The sequence below is a fragment of the Gorilla gorilla genome, chromosome 1, assembly GCF_029281585.2.
Source record: "Gorilla gorilla gorilla isolate KB3781 chromosome 1, NHGRI_mGorGor1-v2.1_pri, whole genome shotgun sequence".
Taxonomy (NCBI): domain Eukaryota; kingdom Metazoa; phylum Chordata; class Mammalia; order Primates; family Hominidae; genus Gorilla; species Gorilla gorilla.
This window is the reverse complement of record NC_073224.2, coordinates 117598200-117614639: the sequence shown is the minus strand read 5'-3', so window position 1 is coordinate 117614639 and position 16440 is coordinate 117598200. Positions and strand designations below refer to the sequence as shown.

Genomic DNA, 16440 nt, shown 5'->3' with positions numbered 1-16440 from the left:
ACAAGTTCCTTAGGATGGAAAAGCCCCTGGGCGCAGACGTATTCAAACCTTTGCCCACGTGTGTCCCTCAGAAGAAAGAGAACCCTAAGTGACTTCCAAGATGAGACCCACCTTTGGGCTAAAGCAAAGAAAAAGGGGAACCATTGTTGCTCTATGGGGAAAGATAAGGAGGTCTTTCTGGAAGACATGCCTCACCCACAGTTTTGCAGTCTGGCTGCGGTTAGTCTCATTCCTCACCATGCTGTACCTGGAGAGCCTAATCAGTTGAAGCAAATGCTTATGGAGGTAAAGGCGGCACCCATCTCCTCCTCCCATGCTTCAAAGTCATCACCACTAGCTGACTCGCATATATTTACACTGGCCAATGATTGTACCTGGGCACCAGCCCTGCCCTACCAGGTAAGCCTGGAACAGCCTGTTTTCTCGGATACTTCCCTTTGCAGGTTCCTGTTTCTGACTGATATAAATTCTGCGGGCAAAAATGAGAAATGGGTTCCACAATGCTACAAGACTCTCAAAACTGAAAAATAAAGATCAGTGGCAATCTCTAACCCTCTCAAACCTGGTCTCTACTTACTGGCTTCCCTACACTCAGCAAAAACAATTAAAACATGTTTTTGCTTTAGGATCCGACAGTCAATACTGCAATAGCATGTCGCCCTGGCTGACTGACATTTTATTGACATATTGATAATTCAGAGCCATTCCAGAATTTAACTCACTAGTGGGACTAGGAAAAGATTGTGACCTCGGCTTACTGACCCAAGGAGCTCAGATTGGGAGCTTGGTGAATATTTTTCTTTGTTTAGCGTGTGTAATGCCCAGGAGTAACTATTACAATAAGCCAAATGAGTATTACCTCAGGCCCACATCTTTTAACACCCAGGAGCACAAGATTATATTAACAAATGGAATCAAGAAAACCTACAAAATTCAACATCAACTCGGCAGCTGTTTCTGGAAGGTGATCTATGCCCCTCTCTCACCCCACTGTGGGGTGCATCTGGCTTTGGGCTTGAGCTGCCTCTCCCAGGAGCACTGGGGACTAGAGAGGTTCTCACACAGGCCACCTTCCTGGAGCCTGTCCCAAGGCCTCTGTTTCTAACTCCTCGGGGTCTGCAGGCCACCCCACAGCTCTCACCTGGGTGCTTGCCACCTGCCAGGACTCAAAAGCCCAGGGTCACCTCTGGCTGCGTGACAGCCTTTTAACTTCTTCAGGTATTCTCTCAACATCTTTGAGTTTGTTTATGTATAAAATGGGAATCATATTCTCTACCTCATAAAATTCTTTTAAGGTTTAGATAACATATGCCAAGCACTTAAAGTATCTGGCACATTAATAGTACCTCAAATAGTGATAAACATCGTTAATCTTAGGAGAAATAAAAGGGTGGCATGTGGGGGTTACGACTCTAGGTGCTTTCCTTGGCGTTCCTTCTCTGGGTCCACTAGAATCCCAAATGATAAAGCAGAAAGTGACCCTCTTCCTTCTGCATGCCATCCACTGCTCTTGGCTTATGGCCTGTGTGCTGAACACCTGCAAGGAAGACTGCTTTGTATTCACATCACTGTGGGACTAGAGGCTGAACACAGACTGGAGAAAGGTTTCCAGCTCTTGACCTGGTTAAATAGGTGAGTCTCCTGGAATAGTGTATCTTTATCAATAATGAAAGGCATTTTATACAGATAGGGCATAAGACACACGGCCACTTTTTTTTTCCTGCTCCTAAGAAAGGACAGGAAGCAACCTTTAAGAAGACACAATTTGACAGTAACACAACAAAAACATTAAAGGGTAATAGTTAAACTCCTGTCCAAACCTTCATGCTGTGTCACATAGCAAAGAGAGAAACCAAAGCTGCCGCAATTACTTAGAGGAGGAGAAACGACACAAGTACCCTGTGCAAAAGGAAGCAGAGGATACTGTCAATCAAATGTTCAGGTTGAGTCTATTGTTACCTCTGAAAATTGAGTTAGAAAAGCTTTATAAGACTTCGGAGTCGGAGTCGGAATACGTACTCATTTGCAAACAAAAGTAAATACTGGAAGAGAAGCCACGCCCCTCAGTGGATCTTGACTCTCAGTCCCAAACCAAACCCACATGTAAACTGCTATGGTTGGCCGGGCGTGGTGGCTCACGCGTGTAATCCCAGCACTTTGGGAGGCTGAGGCAGGCAGATCACAAGTTCAGGAGTTTGAGACCAGCCTGGCCAATATAGTGAAACCCCATCTCTACTAAAAATGCAAAAAATTAGCCAGGCGTGGTGGCAGGCACCTGTAATCCCAGCTACGGAGGCTGAGGCAGAAGAATCGCTTGAACCCGGGAGGCAGAGGTTGTAGTGAGCCGAGATTGTGTCATTGCACACCAGCCCGGGCAACAGTGTGAGACTCTGTCTCAAAACAAACAAACAAACAAACAAACAAACAAAACTGCTATGGTCGTGGGCAAGATAATCCAGTAGACTCCCTCAAGTTTAGATTCATACAGGCAATAAGACATTAGGGGAAGGGAACTGGCATGTTCTGAGGCTAGAATGACATGCATATAAAATGGCCAGTGGACCACAGGGTAATTTGGAGACATGGGGAGAGGTTGACAGTAACGTGAATTGAGGAACTCACAATGACAGAGGAAGGCAGACAGGTTACATTGCCTCAAAGCCAAAGATCTTCATTCCATCTGACCCCACCACCCATGCTCATGCGTGCAGTGCAGTACTCCTCTGCAGTCCAAAGAACTATAGGAAACCTGTCATGCATGGTAAATACCTTCCTGCATTTGATATGGAGCCTGGGATGTTCCTGAGACCCCTCCCCAAGGGGTGATTTGAAAATACACACTCAGAAAGTAAAGAATAGAAACCAGAGTTTAAAGGCCAAAGACATAGAGGGAAGGGTTTAAGTGTGAAATGACTCTCTAGTCCACAGCTTACTTCCAAGGGGAGTGGTCCTCAGCAGTAATCTCTGCATAAAGTTGCAATGCTTTGTGCCCTGATCTCTGAATGAATGTAGTCCTCATACTCTGCCCGTAAATAGTTTAATGAGAATCAGGGCTCCAGCCAAGGGTAAACACCATGGGCCAAGCATGAGAAATGCTGACTGTCTCTGAGGAGGCTCAGTACAAAACCCTGCTGCTGCAACAGTCAGTTTTCCAATCCCAGTGACAGAAACCCAGCTCAAAGGAATATAAGCAACATAGGAAATGTATTAGCTCCTGAGAAGAGATGGATCCAGAGGCTCAAAGATTGTCTTTAAGGTTGCCTTTAGCTTTCCATCTCTCTGCGATTTCTCTTTGTACATTGGCTTCATTTTCTCCAGATGATGAAAGTGTCCTCTGTGCCCCTGTACCACTGGAGAAGATGGCTGCAAGCAGTTCCAAGCCATCCTTAGAGCATGTTATCCAAGAGGAGGGCAGAACTGCTCTCCTGTAGCTGCCACATCAATGCCTGAAGCAGGCTGTGTTTGGCTGTGCTTGAGTCATATGCCCAGCTCTGTGCCAATCACTGTGACAAGGGCTAGAGGGCTACTCCTATTGGCTAGACTAAGGACAGGGCACCTTCCCTGCATTGGGGGAGGTGAGGTCAGCCCCACCTGAACCACATAGAATGGGTTCCAGGAAGGAAAGTGTGGTTTTATTTCCAAGAGAAGTGGGAGGTAAGCTGGGCAGGCAAAAACAACAAATGTCCTTTGCTTCTGGCAGATAGCAGAGCTCCGTTTTGGAGAGGGGTAAATTGACACAGCTAGATCCTCTGCTAGGATAAATTCTAGACATTCAGAAAGAGGGCAAATCTATTGGCCTTAAGTTGAAATCCAGATTCCATGAAAAGCACTGAACCCTCTCCTCACCCTCACCACCTTGGAAGCACCGGGACGCAGCAATGTTGAGAGGATGGGATTCTGTGCCACTGAGAGATGGCTCACAGGTAACGTGGGCATGTCTCTTCCTTACATCCGTAAAGAGGCAAAATAAAAAATAACATAGCAGCACCAAATAACCTATCTTCCTGACCAGGGCCCTCCTCCATTCTGCTGGCACAAGTGCATTCCCAGCTCCTGAACCCACGGACTCTCTCTCCTCCTTGTTGGTTGAGCAATGTCTGTATTTACTAAACAGGCCCAGTGAAGCAGTACATTCCTTCCAGACCCAGCACAGCCTCAGGCACAAAAGAGGTCCTTGATAAATATTTGTTGAGGTCTTTTCCCAGCAGATGAAAGTAAATACTTTGGGAAGAATTTGGAAGAAAAGTGACCTGGCCTCCCTGTTGGTAGTTTTTCCTTTACCTGGTGAAAGCTCCTTAAAGGGCCTGGATGGGCTGTTCCAGAAGACACTTACAAATGTAAACAGAGACAAATGCCCACAGCCCATGCACACCTGTTTCTCCCTGTTAATACTTAACAGTTAATAGCTGTTAAGTATTTGATTACTCCTTTCCTACAAAAAAGCATTTCAAACCCAAAGGGAATATGGCTCATTTATTTGCTGAGTGGGACTGGAGGCCCATAGCCGCAGAAGATCCTGGCCCCACAGCAGCAGAGAGCAAGCTCAGAGTGCTGTCAGGTCTCTCCTGCTGCCTCTCGCCATGATGATGTAGTGGAAAAATGGTCAACAAAGCTATTTCCTACTGTGTGCTAAATGCCCATCATGGGAAGTCCCAGGTAAGTCCAGAAAAATATTTATATTGTGTTGTTATGGCTGAATTGTGTCTCCAAATTCATATATTGAAGTCCTAAACCCCAGTACCTCAGAATGTGACTGAACAGGCATACCTTGGGAATATTGTTGGTTGAGTTTCAGCCACTGAAATAAAACAAATATCACAATAAAGCCAGTCACACACATTTTTTTTTTGGTTTTGCAGTGCATATAAAGGTTATGTTTATACTATGCTGTAGTTTACTATGTGTGCAACAGCATTATGTCTAGAAAAAAATGAACATACCTTAATTAAAAGATGCTTTATTACTAAAAAGTGCTAATGATCATCTGAGCTGTCAGGGAGTTGTAATTTTTTTGCTTGTGGAGGATCTTGCCATAATATTGATGACTGCTGACTGATCACAGTCGTAGTTGCTGAAAGCTGGGGTGGCTGTAGCAATTTCTTAAAATAAGACAATGAAGTTTGTCTCATTGATTGACTCTTCCTTTCACGAAAGTTTTCTCTGTAGCATGAGATACTGTTTGATACCATTTTATTTTATTTTATTTTTTGGAGATGGAGTCTCTGTCACCCAGGTTGGAGTGCAATGGCACAATCTCAGCTCACTGCAACCTCCACTTCCCAGGTTCAGGTGATTCTCCTTCCTCAGCCTCTGGAGTAGCTGGGACTACAGGCACATGCCAGCACACCTGGCTAGTTTTTGTATTTTTAGTAGAGACAGGGTTTTGCTATGTTGGCCAGGCTGGTCTTGATCTCCTGACCTTGTGATCTGCCCAGCTTGGCCTCCCAAAGTGCTTGGATTACAGGCATGAGCCACCATGCCCAGCTTTGATACCATTTTAACCAGAATGTCTTTCAAAATTGGTCTCAATTGAAAGAAATTGAAGAAGACACCAAAAAATGGAAAAATATTCCATGTTCATGGATTGGAAGACTAAATCTTGTTAAAATGTCCATACTACCCCGAAAAATCTACAGATTCAATGCAATTCCTACCAAAATACCAATGGCATTCTTTACAGAAATAGAAGAAACAATCCTAAATATATTGAACCACAAAATACCCAGAATAGCCAAAGCTATCCTAAGCAAAAAGAATAAAACTGAAGGAATCACATTACCTGACTTCAAATTATACTACAGAGCTATAGTAACCAAAACAGCAAGGTACTGGCATAAAAACAGACACATAGACCAATGGAACAGAATAGAGAACCCAGAAACAAATCCACACACCTACAGTGAACTCATTTTTGACAAGATGCCAAGAACATATACTGGGGAAAAGACAGGCTTTTCCATAAATGATGCTGCGAAAACTAGATATCCATATGCAGAGGAATGAAACTAGACCCCTATCTCTCACCATATCCACAAATCAAATCAAAATGGATTAAAGATTTAAATTTAAGACCTCAAACTATGAAACTACTATAGGAAAACATTGGGGAAAATCTCCAGGGCATTGGTCTGAGCAAAAATTCCTTGAGCAATATCCCACAAACACAGGCAACCAAAGCAAAAATGGACAAGTAGGATCACATCAAGTTAAAAAGCTTCTGCAGAGAAAATACAGTCAGCAAAGTGAAGAGACAACCCACAGAATGGGAGAAAATATTTGCAAACTACCCATCCCACAAGGGATTAATAACCAGAATACATAAGGAACTCAAACAACTCTATAGGGGGAAAAAAATTTAATAATCCAATAAAAAATGAGGAAAAGATCTCAATAGACATTTCTCAAAAGAAGACATACAAATGGCAAACAGGTATATGAAAAGGTGCTCAGCATCACTAAGTATCAGAGAAATGCAAATCAAAACTACAATGAGATATACTCTCACCCCAGTTAAAATGGTTTACATCCAAAAGAAGGCAATAACAAATGCTGGCAAGGACATGGAGAAAAGGGAACCCCATATGCTGTTGGTGGGAATGTAAGTTAGTACAACCACCATGGAGAACAGTTTGGAGGCTCCTGAAAAAACTAAAAATTTAGCTGCCGTATGATCCAACAATCCTACTGAAAGTAAACCCAAAAGAAAGGAACTCAGTTCATCGAAGAGATAGCTGCACTCCTATGTTTGTTGCAGCACTGTTTGTAATAGCTAAGATTTAGAAGCAACCTAAGTGTCCATCAACAGATGAATGAATAAAGAAAATGTGGGGCTAGGCACAGTGGCTCACACCTGTAATCCTAGCACTTTGGGAGGCTGAGGCAGGTGGATCACGAGGTCAGAAGTTCAAGAACAGCCTGGGCAAGATAGTGAAACCCCGTCAGTACTAAAAATACAAAAAAATTAGCCAGGCATGGTGACAGATGCCTGTAATTCCAGCTACTTGGAAGGCTGAGGCAGAGAATTACTTGAACCCGGGAGGCGGAGGTTTCAGTGAGCTGAGATCGCACCACTGCACCCCAGGCTGGGCGACAGAGAAAGACTCTGTCTCAAAAAAATAAATAAATAAATAATAAATGTGGTACATACACATATGGAGTACTATTCAGCCATAAAAGAAAAGAGTGAGATCCAGTCGTTTGCAATAATATGGATAGAACTGGAGATTATTATGTTAAGTGAAATCAGCCAGGCACAGAAAGACAAACATTGTATGTTCTCACTTATTTGTGGGGTCTAAAAATCAAAACAATTGAACTCATGGACACAGAGAGTAGAAGGATGGTTACTAGCTGGGAAGGGTATTAGGAAACACGGGGGGAGGTGTGGATGGTTGATAAGCATTTAATGTAAAAAAACAGAATGAGTAAGACCTACTATTTTATTGCACCATAGGATGAGTATAGTCAATAGTAACTTAATTGTACATTTTTATTTTTATTTTTTATTTTTTTGAGACAGAGTTTCACTCTTGTTGCCCAGGCTGGAGTGCAATGGTGCAATCTTGGCTCACTGCAACCTCCGCCTCCCGGGTTCAAGTGATTCTCCTGCCTCAGCCTCCCAAGTAGCTGGGATTACAGGCATGCACCACCATGCCCAGCTAATTTTGTATTTTTAGTAAAGATGGGGTTTCTCCATGTTGGTCAGGCTGGTCTTGAACCCCTGACCTCAGGTGATCCACCCGCCTCAGCCTCCCAAAGTGCTGGGATTACAGGCGTGAACCACTGTGCCTGGCCAAATAGTACATTTTTAAATAATGTAAAGAGTGTAATTGGATTGTTTTTATAACTCAAAGGATAAATTCTTGAGGGGATGTGTTAGGAATAAGGCTCAAAATCCTAAGGAAATTGAACACTCAAACAAAGGATTCTTAGCAAAGCAATTTTACTTCTGTGCAGAGGGATGCCTCCTTGGCCAGTCACCATGAGAGCACACCTGAACAAAGGGGCACGAGAGCCTTTATTCCTGACACAAGTCCTGCCCCTGTACCCTTTCCTCATTGGCCGGGGTCAGGTAGTACAATCTAAACTAATCCCGGTTGGCTAAACATTTGATTTTTTTAGATAGGGTGGGCACGTAAAATAAAGTGGAGAGGAAGAGGAAAGGGTGTCTGTAATGAGCTAGAAAGCTAGTCCTCTTTCCAAATAAGGAAAGGAATGTGAGCTGGTACTCATAACGCTTGGTACTGTGGCGTGCCTGCGCACCTAACAAAGGCAAAATGGAAAAAAAGGAGAAAAAAGGAGAAAAAAAGGGGGTGGGTAACTATGAATTAAAGAATAAAAGATTGATCAGATTATTTGAAGAGAAACCTCATCATATCCCACAGATGGAAAAAAAAATTGGACACAATCCTCTCAAACCCTGTCACTGCTTTAGGCTTCTGTAATATTCTAAAACCTTTGTGGTCATTTTAACAATGGTCACAGCATCTTCACCAGGAGTGGATTTCATCTAAAAACAAAAAACAAACAAAAAAACCAAACAAACAAAAAAACACTTTCTTGGCTCATCCATGATAAGCAATTCCTTATCCATTCAAGTTTTATCATAAAATTGCAGCAATTCAAAATGTCAACCTGGAGGAAAAAACTGAGGCAAAATTAGTGTAAGTAGAGAGTTTATTTGGGTCAAGTTTGAGGATTGCAACATAGGAGCATAGAATCAAATTGCCCTGAACATATGCTCTAATTAGCAGCAGGTATAAGTGGGTTTTTAAAGGAAAAAAGAAGAGCAAGTTCTGAAGGTGTTTACCAAGAATTTACATTAAAATAACATAAGCTATTCATTGGCTATACATTGTCCTTTGTATCACAAATTCCAGGAACAAGAAGATCATGGGTGAGGCAGCTGCTCAGAAACAAATGTCTTTCAACAATTACCCCCAGGCATGGGTAGGTGTAAGTCTTTCTGGTCTGAGCTGTTTTTCTTTTCTCAAGTTACATCTTCAGGTTCCACTTCTAATTCTAGTTTTCTTGCTATTTCTAGCATATCTGCAATTACTTCCTCCACTGAAGTCTTAAGCTCCTCGTCAACCATGAGGGTTGGAATCAACTTCTTCCAAACTCCTGCTAATGTTGATATTTTGACCTCCTCCCACGAATCACAGATGTTCTTAGTGACTTCTAGAACGGTGAATCCTTTTCAGAAGATTTTCAATTTTATTTTGCCCAGGTCCATCAGAGGAATCACTATCTGTGGCAGCTATAGCCTTACAAAATGTATTTCTGAAATTACCAGACTTGAAAGTCAAAATTACTCCTTGATCAATGGGCTGCAGAATGGATGTTGTGTTAGCAGACATAAACACATTAATCTCCTTGTACATCTCTATCAGAGATCTTGGATGACAAAGTACATTGTCAATGAACAGTAATATTTGGAAAGAAATCTTTTTTTTCTGAGCAGCAGGTCGCAACAGTGGGCTTAAAATACAGTTGACCCTTGAACAACACAGGTTTGAACTATGCAGGTCCACTTATCCATGGATTTCTGCTCAAGGAGAGGGAGAGATTGGGGAACCGCCAATCAGTGGAGCAATCAGAACACACAAATTCATCAATTAGGTTTGCTGTTTTATATAGGTACAGTCCATGGCACCCCAAAACAATCATAATAGTAACATCAAGTATCACTTATCACAGATTATCATAACAGAAATAATAATGAACAAGTCTGAAATATTATGAGAATTACCAAAATGTGACACAAAGCCATGAAGTGAGCACATGTATTTGGAAAAACGATGCCAATAGACTTGCTCAATGCTGGGTTGCCACAAACCCTCAATTTGTGAAAAAAGCAGTTTCTGTGAAGCATAATAAAGCCAAGTACAATAAAACAGATAAAATATGTCTGTATTTGGAGATAGGGTCTTCTAAGAGGTAATGAAGTTAAAATGAGGTCATTTGGGTGGGCCCTAATTCCATATGACTGGTGTCCTTATAGGAAGAGGAGACTAGGACACGGACACACATCGAGAAAGATCATGGGAAGACACAGAGAGAAGGCAGCCTTCTGTAAGCCAAGGAGAGAGGCCTCACAAGAAACCAACCCTGCTGACACCTTAATCTCAGGCTTTTGGACTCACGAATTGTGAAAAAAAAAATTAATTTCTGTTGTTTAAACCACACAGTCTGTGGAATTTTATTATGGCAACCCTAAAAACTAATACATGTGCTTTACAATTTACAAAGCTTTTTCTCATAAACTCATTTAAATGTCAAAACAATCCAGTTGCGCAGAGTATTATCCCCATTTTACTGAGGAAACAGACTCAAAAACTAATAGCCTAACGTCCCAGTGTTCATGCGTGGCAGATTTTGGCTTGGATCCAGACTTTCTGACTCCAGATCCCAGGTTCTTTCAAATGAACTCTGTTTCCTTTTTGCAAAGTGCTCAGCACCATCGTTTTCATGTTTTTCTGTCCATCAGCCATTTACAGGCAGGCTACAATCTGTTCCCTTAGTCTGGAGAGTGGCTAAGTGATGTGCTTAGGCTTACACAATGAGTTGGTGGCAGGAATGGTATTAAAGTGGCTCCTGAAATTCTGGGTCATTTTAAAGTGATGATTTCTTAATTTTCCTGTTCACTCAGCCAAATTCAAAGAGTCAAGGATTTTTGAGTAGCTTTGTTCCTGGTGCAGAACAGCCCCACCTCTAATGTCTACTTCAGGTGAACCTGCCGCAGGTGATCCAGGAATTCAAACGCTGAGCACCTGAAGAATCTAAGTTATTTACAGTCCTCACTGCAGGGTTTGGCCCTTAAGGAGCTGTTTTGGGCCCTTAAGGAGCTGCTTTTGGTCCTTAAGGAGCTGCTTTTAACTGTCACCACCTACTGGGAGGATAATTGACCAGGGAACTGAGTTCGTCTGTGGTTTGCTTTCAACTTAAAATAGTCATATCTTTTCCCGAGAATATTGATTGAAAAGTTGATATCAAAATAAGCAAAGGAGCTACACTAGCAAATTTCAGTGAATGAGGCTTTTTCCTCTTTGGGGGAAGGTGAAAGTGCATGATAGGTTAGTGAGCAAGATTTTAAAATGATTTTCTTACTTAGTGCACAAACAGCACTAAGATACCAGAATACATGAAAGGGGAAATTGTACGCACCATCCTCCCACCCCATTTTTTCTCTTTTTTGGTGTGTTTTTCTTTATCCAGATGTACATATAGTTTTTACCACTGCACTCATGGCAGAGATGAGATTTTATATTTTCACTGAACATCATAATATAACCATATTTCCAAGTCACCACATAATCTTCATGATTTATATATATATATATCTCCTCATGATTATATATATCCTCATGATTTTATATATATATATATATATACTTTTTTTTTTTGAGACATGTGTGCCTTTATTAGCTGAGCCACTGCTTGAGGGGGATGAAGCAGGAGGAGTGGGTGGCCCTGAAGCCGGGTGTGCTTCACGGGCTTGTAGGTGATGGAGAACTCGCCCAGGTAGTGGCTGATCATCTCCGGCTTGACCTCCACCTGGTTGAAGGTCTTGCCGTTGTAGACGCCCACCATGCTGCCCACCATCTCGGGCAGGATGATCATGTCCCGCAGGTGAGTCTTCACCACTTCGGGCTTCTCCATGGGCGGCACCGCCTTCTTGGCCTTGCGCAGGCGCTTCAGCAGAGAGTGCTGCTTCCGCCGCAGGCCCCAGTTCAGCCGCCACCGCTGGGGCGCACTGTACAGCTGTATCAGCTGCTTGTAGGACATGACCAGCAGCTAGCTGCTCGAGGTCCACGCCGCAGCAGGTGAACTTGCAGAAGGTCCGCTTCTTCTTCTGCTCTACCTCTGCCATCTTGCCGGATCCTCAGAAAAATGATTTATATTTTTTAATGGCCACATAATATTACTTGAAATGATGCAACCATCGTTTGTGCAACCAATCTCTTTTCCTTAGTCATTTAGGTTGTTTCCAATTTTTCGCTTCAGGTGATACATCCTCTTCGCAGACAGCAGAAAAACGGCAGATTTGTGATTTAACTGGGAGTTTTCTGGGATCAAACAGTGGCTTCGTTTACAGGTGGGTTGCCGAGCGGCCATGGTAACTGATGGAGCAGTCACTATGGCAGTCAGTAGGGCTGAGTGGGAAGGGTGCCCTGGGAGCCTGGAAGCGTGGGAACCAGCAGGGCCGCAGTCGTCCATTTCCCACCCAGTCTTTCCTGTCTCTCGGGGACCCCCGGCAGTTGCTCAGCTGATGCTGAATTGAGAAGCAGCCTGTGAACATGAAGGGTATATGGCAGAGGATCCCAATTTGGCTTCTGCGAGAAGTAGAACCAACAATGAGCTACCTGGGGAGGCCCTGTGCCTCCCACTCTTGCTACTCCTTGGAGCCTCAGGTCTCCGAGAATAAACACCCAGTATACTCTAGGGACCTAACCGCTAATCCCAGGAGCCCGAGCTAAAGAGAAATAGTGTGTTTTGCTTGTTTCATCAAGCTGAAGTCTGGCTCACCTGATCCTGGCTTATTTTCTGCTTCTCTGCAACTTCTGCCCGAGGGGACAGGCAGTCTCAGCCTATACACAGCCTGGGCACAGCCCTCCAGGTCCTGCTGGGGCCAGAAATTCCTTCTGGCTTTAGCACTTCTCATCCTGGTGCTTATTGCCTGAGCCCTTTGGGAAAAGCACCCTGTAGATGAGAATTGCTGACAGTTTGGGGGAGTGAAAACGTGCAGGAAGGCAGAGGATGTTCCCGTTGCGTTTAAGATCAGCTGTATTTGGAGAGAATTCAAAATGCAAGCGTACTAATACAGTCATTGGAGGTCAAGTTAATTTATTGCCTCCTGGTTACAGCATCAGTCCCGCCCCTTAGAACGAGCTGAATTTTGGAGTCTGGTGGCCAGGCAGAATCCTATGGAACCTTCTCCAGCATCTTCTTCATGGTCGATCTCAAGGTCACTCAGGGCTTGTCTTGACTGGTAATAATAGAAGAAGCCAGCACTTTTAGAGTCTCTCTTGCTTAGTACCCTATGAAATGCTTTACATACAATATCTCAATCCTCACAAGAACCCTATAAAGAAAGGATTATTGCTGCCTCCATTCTATAAATGAAAAAACTAAGATTCAGAAAGGTCAAGTAACAAACCCCAAGTCACAGAGCTGGTAAGTGGCACGAAAAAAAACTCAGATTCGGGCAGGCTTGCATGTACACTCTCCCTGTGAGGGATACTGCCTCCTGCCAGCCTAGCCACAACCAAAGGAAAGTAATAATAACTCAACCCTTCATCAGTGCCAGGCACTTTGCTAAGGTGTTTGCTTGCGTTCTTCTAACTCTTGAATGAGGAAACTGAGAATCAGAGAGATTAATTCATTTCCCCAAAGTCACACAGCTAGTATGACAAAAACTATTTTCCTCTAAAATCTAATTTCTCCTTCTTGTACAGTAGTAGACTCTCATTTTTAGCTGAGCATGTGGCCTTCTAGAGTTATGACTACGTTCTCCAGACTCTGTTGAAGTTAGGTGTCCGTGTGACTAAATTGTGGGCAATAGGATATAAGCAAAAGTGGTATGTGCAACTTCCTGGAACTCTCAGCCTTCTCTCCGCTGCTGAAATGCAGACGTGACAGCTTGAGCCAGAGGGTGCCAGCCAGTGCCATGATGTGACCAAGGCCATCAACAGCAGAGCCGCAAGGGAGCAGGAGCCTTGGTCCCTGAGGACATGCTGGAGCTAACTTGGGAATCCTGAGGTGGCCACCTCCAAAATTTTACATGAAAGAGAAAAGTAAACATCTAACTTGCTTAAGCTGCTATTGTTTTGGGGTTTGTCATTTACAGCCAAACCTAATCCTCATTAAAATAGTGGTGGAACTGGAATTTGAACCAGTTTACTCCCAAGACCAAACTTAACCTCTTTGACATATTATTTCTACTGTAAAACTCTACGCCCACACCAGTTCATCTTTAAAAAAAAAAAAAATTATTTTCTCACATTTCTGGAGGTTAGATCCAATATCAGTGTGCCACCAGGGTTGGTTTCTGATGAGGTCTCTCTTCCCTCATGGTGGGTGGCTGCCTTCTGGCTGCGTCTTCATATGGCCTCTTGGCTGTGCTTGTGTGGAGAGGTTCCCTGGTGTCTCATCCTCTTCTCATGAGGACAACAGTCCTATGGGATAAGGCCTTGCCCTTATGACCTCACTTAACCCTATTACTTTCTTATAGACCTTATGTTTACCGGTTTATTATAAGGGATACAGATGAAGAGACACATAGAGCGTGGTTTGGGGGTAGGAGTGTGGAGCTTCCGTGTCCTCTCTGGATGCACCACCCTCCATGTGTTCAGCTATCTGGAAGCTCCTGGTTCATCTTATTACCAGTGTCTTCCATTCCCTTCCTTTGAGGAGTCAGTCAATATGTACCAAGTGCTAGGCTCTGTGCTAGGGAATAAACCAAAAATATAAATATGAATGAGGCTTGGTTAGTGCCCTTGAGGAGCTGGCAGTCCATCTTGGAAGACAGATGGCTAAGCTAATAAATGAAAGACAATGCAGTGAGTCGTGTAATAAAGACATGGGCCCAATGTTGTGGGAGCCCAGAGGAGTGGCTCACTGCCCCGGGGTCTGGGAAGGTTTTGCCGAGTGCAGCAGACAAGGTGGACATGCTAAGTGGCTGCTAGAGTATGAAATGTATTTGCTTCTCAGTCACCAGTACATTTAAACCACGGTCCTCCAAAGACCCTTGCTTGTCTAGAACATAGCCTACTCTCCTTACCCTAGAATTTTAGACTCTAATTCTTCAGCACCGGAGACCCCTAGAGTCAGCACCTTAGGAATCCAGACTTTTTCTTCTTGCTGGACCCAAGGCCATGAAGAAAAATGTGTGTTGGACCCCGAAGTTCAGCTAACTCATGACAAGGAAGAAAATGGAAGCAGGGAGCTGGAAGGCCACTGTCAGCAGGGCTAGACAAATAAAGATTCCTCAGCATAGCTGTGAAAGCCAGAATGAGTTGTAATTACTCTGTGCTTGGAAATGGTGTTTCCAGTGTGACCTTTCTACCTGCTCTTCTAACGGTGGAGCTGCTGTCACTGTTTATAAAGCCCAGACCTGGCTTTCCCTGATTGGAGCCAATTAGAATAACCCCAAGAGGGCAGCCAGGGCCGCTTCACTGCTAATGAGGGCAGCTGACATGTTGGCGTCAGCTTATTTGCCCGGTGAAGAGGAGATGGGAAAGCTTATCCCACCAAGCGGTCCCTTCTTTCCCCTCCCAGTGCCTCCAATAAGTCTATTAACTATTCTGAGCACTGGCTTTCAAAAAAGGGATGAGATCTACTGGGGGAAGAGACTATTTCCTGGGTAATGAGGCCAAGCAACACTTTTCCTTGCTCAGCATATATTTATTAAGCAACTACTATGTGCCAGGCGTGGTGTGAGGGGTCGCACATAATAATGAATATGATACAGGCAGAGGCAAATTTACCATGAAGTTAATGAAACTTAAGCTTTAGGGCTGCCCATTAGGACAGGTTCTGAAGGGGACCCTACTAATGTGTTCGTCGTGGTCACGTTTTGTGAAACTTGCCAAAGTCAGCTATTTGAACCACACTCAGTTTAGACTGCTATCTCTTTCCACTCAGACTTCCCCTCTGTCACACTCCCCTTCATGTTGCCCAGAACTGAAGTGGCCATGGACATTTTTGTGATCTGGCTAGGGGGAAGTTAAGTTGGGGATACAGTTGTTTTATGGGACATATCTAGGTGGTTTGCAGTCACTTTTGTATAGAGTTGGTTTTTGCTAGTCATCTCAGTACAGAAATGGCTCCCAGAAACATGCTTACTGCCCGTGGTGGCAACTTATCTGGCATTATGACACTCAAATGCCGGGCCAAAGACCGTATGAGATTTGCGAGTGTCCTATGCAACCTGGCCCTGGAAGCATGTGCGTAATGGAGGAGAAACAAGATTTGAACTGTATAGAGCCAAAAGCTAGTCTGTAGGAAATTCTTCCAATCATCAGATGTGTAAGATTGTAAGTGCAGAATCCAGTTCTCACTGATACCTAGTCATAAGCATTAGGCATATATATATTGAGTAATGCGGTGATACAATTACATGCTTTCCTTTTTTTCCCCTTTTTAAAATGCCAAATATAATTTATCAGAATTCCTGTGTTCGTAGGATACAAACTGTAGCGGTCCTACAAACAAGTATGTCTGGCTGTGGTCACATGTGTTTATGCATCCCATCAATCATAAATATAATTTTTATTATGCCAGAGGACTTAATTCTCATTCCATTCTCTATATGGAAAATATTACAAAATCATTACATATGAAGAGGCAATAAGAGTATTATTCAGCCAAAAAATGTGGAGAAAGACTTATTGCAGTGTGCTAGGCAGTTAACTAAGAAAAACATGATATTATTTTTCT

At 43.4% G+C, this 16440-nt stretch overlaps 1 pseudogene; it reads right to left on the bottom strand.

Moving 5' to 3' along the window:
* Positions 1 to 11423: 11423 nt before the first annotated feature.
* On the bottom strand, positions 11424 to 11872 carry LOC129532887 (small ribosomal subunit protein uS19-like; annotated as a pseudogene).
* Positions 11873 to 16440: the final 4568 nt, after the last annotated feature.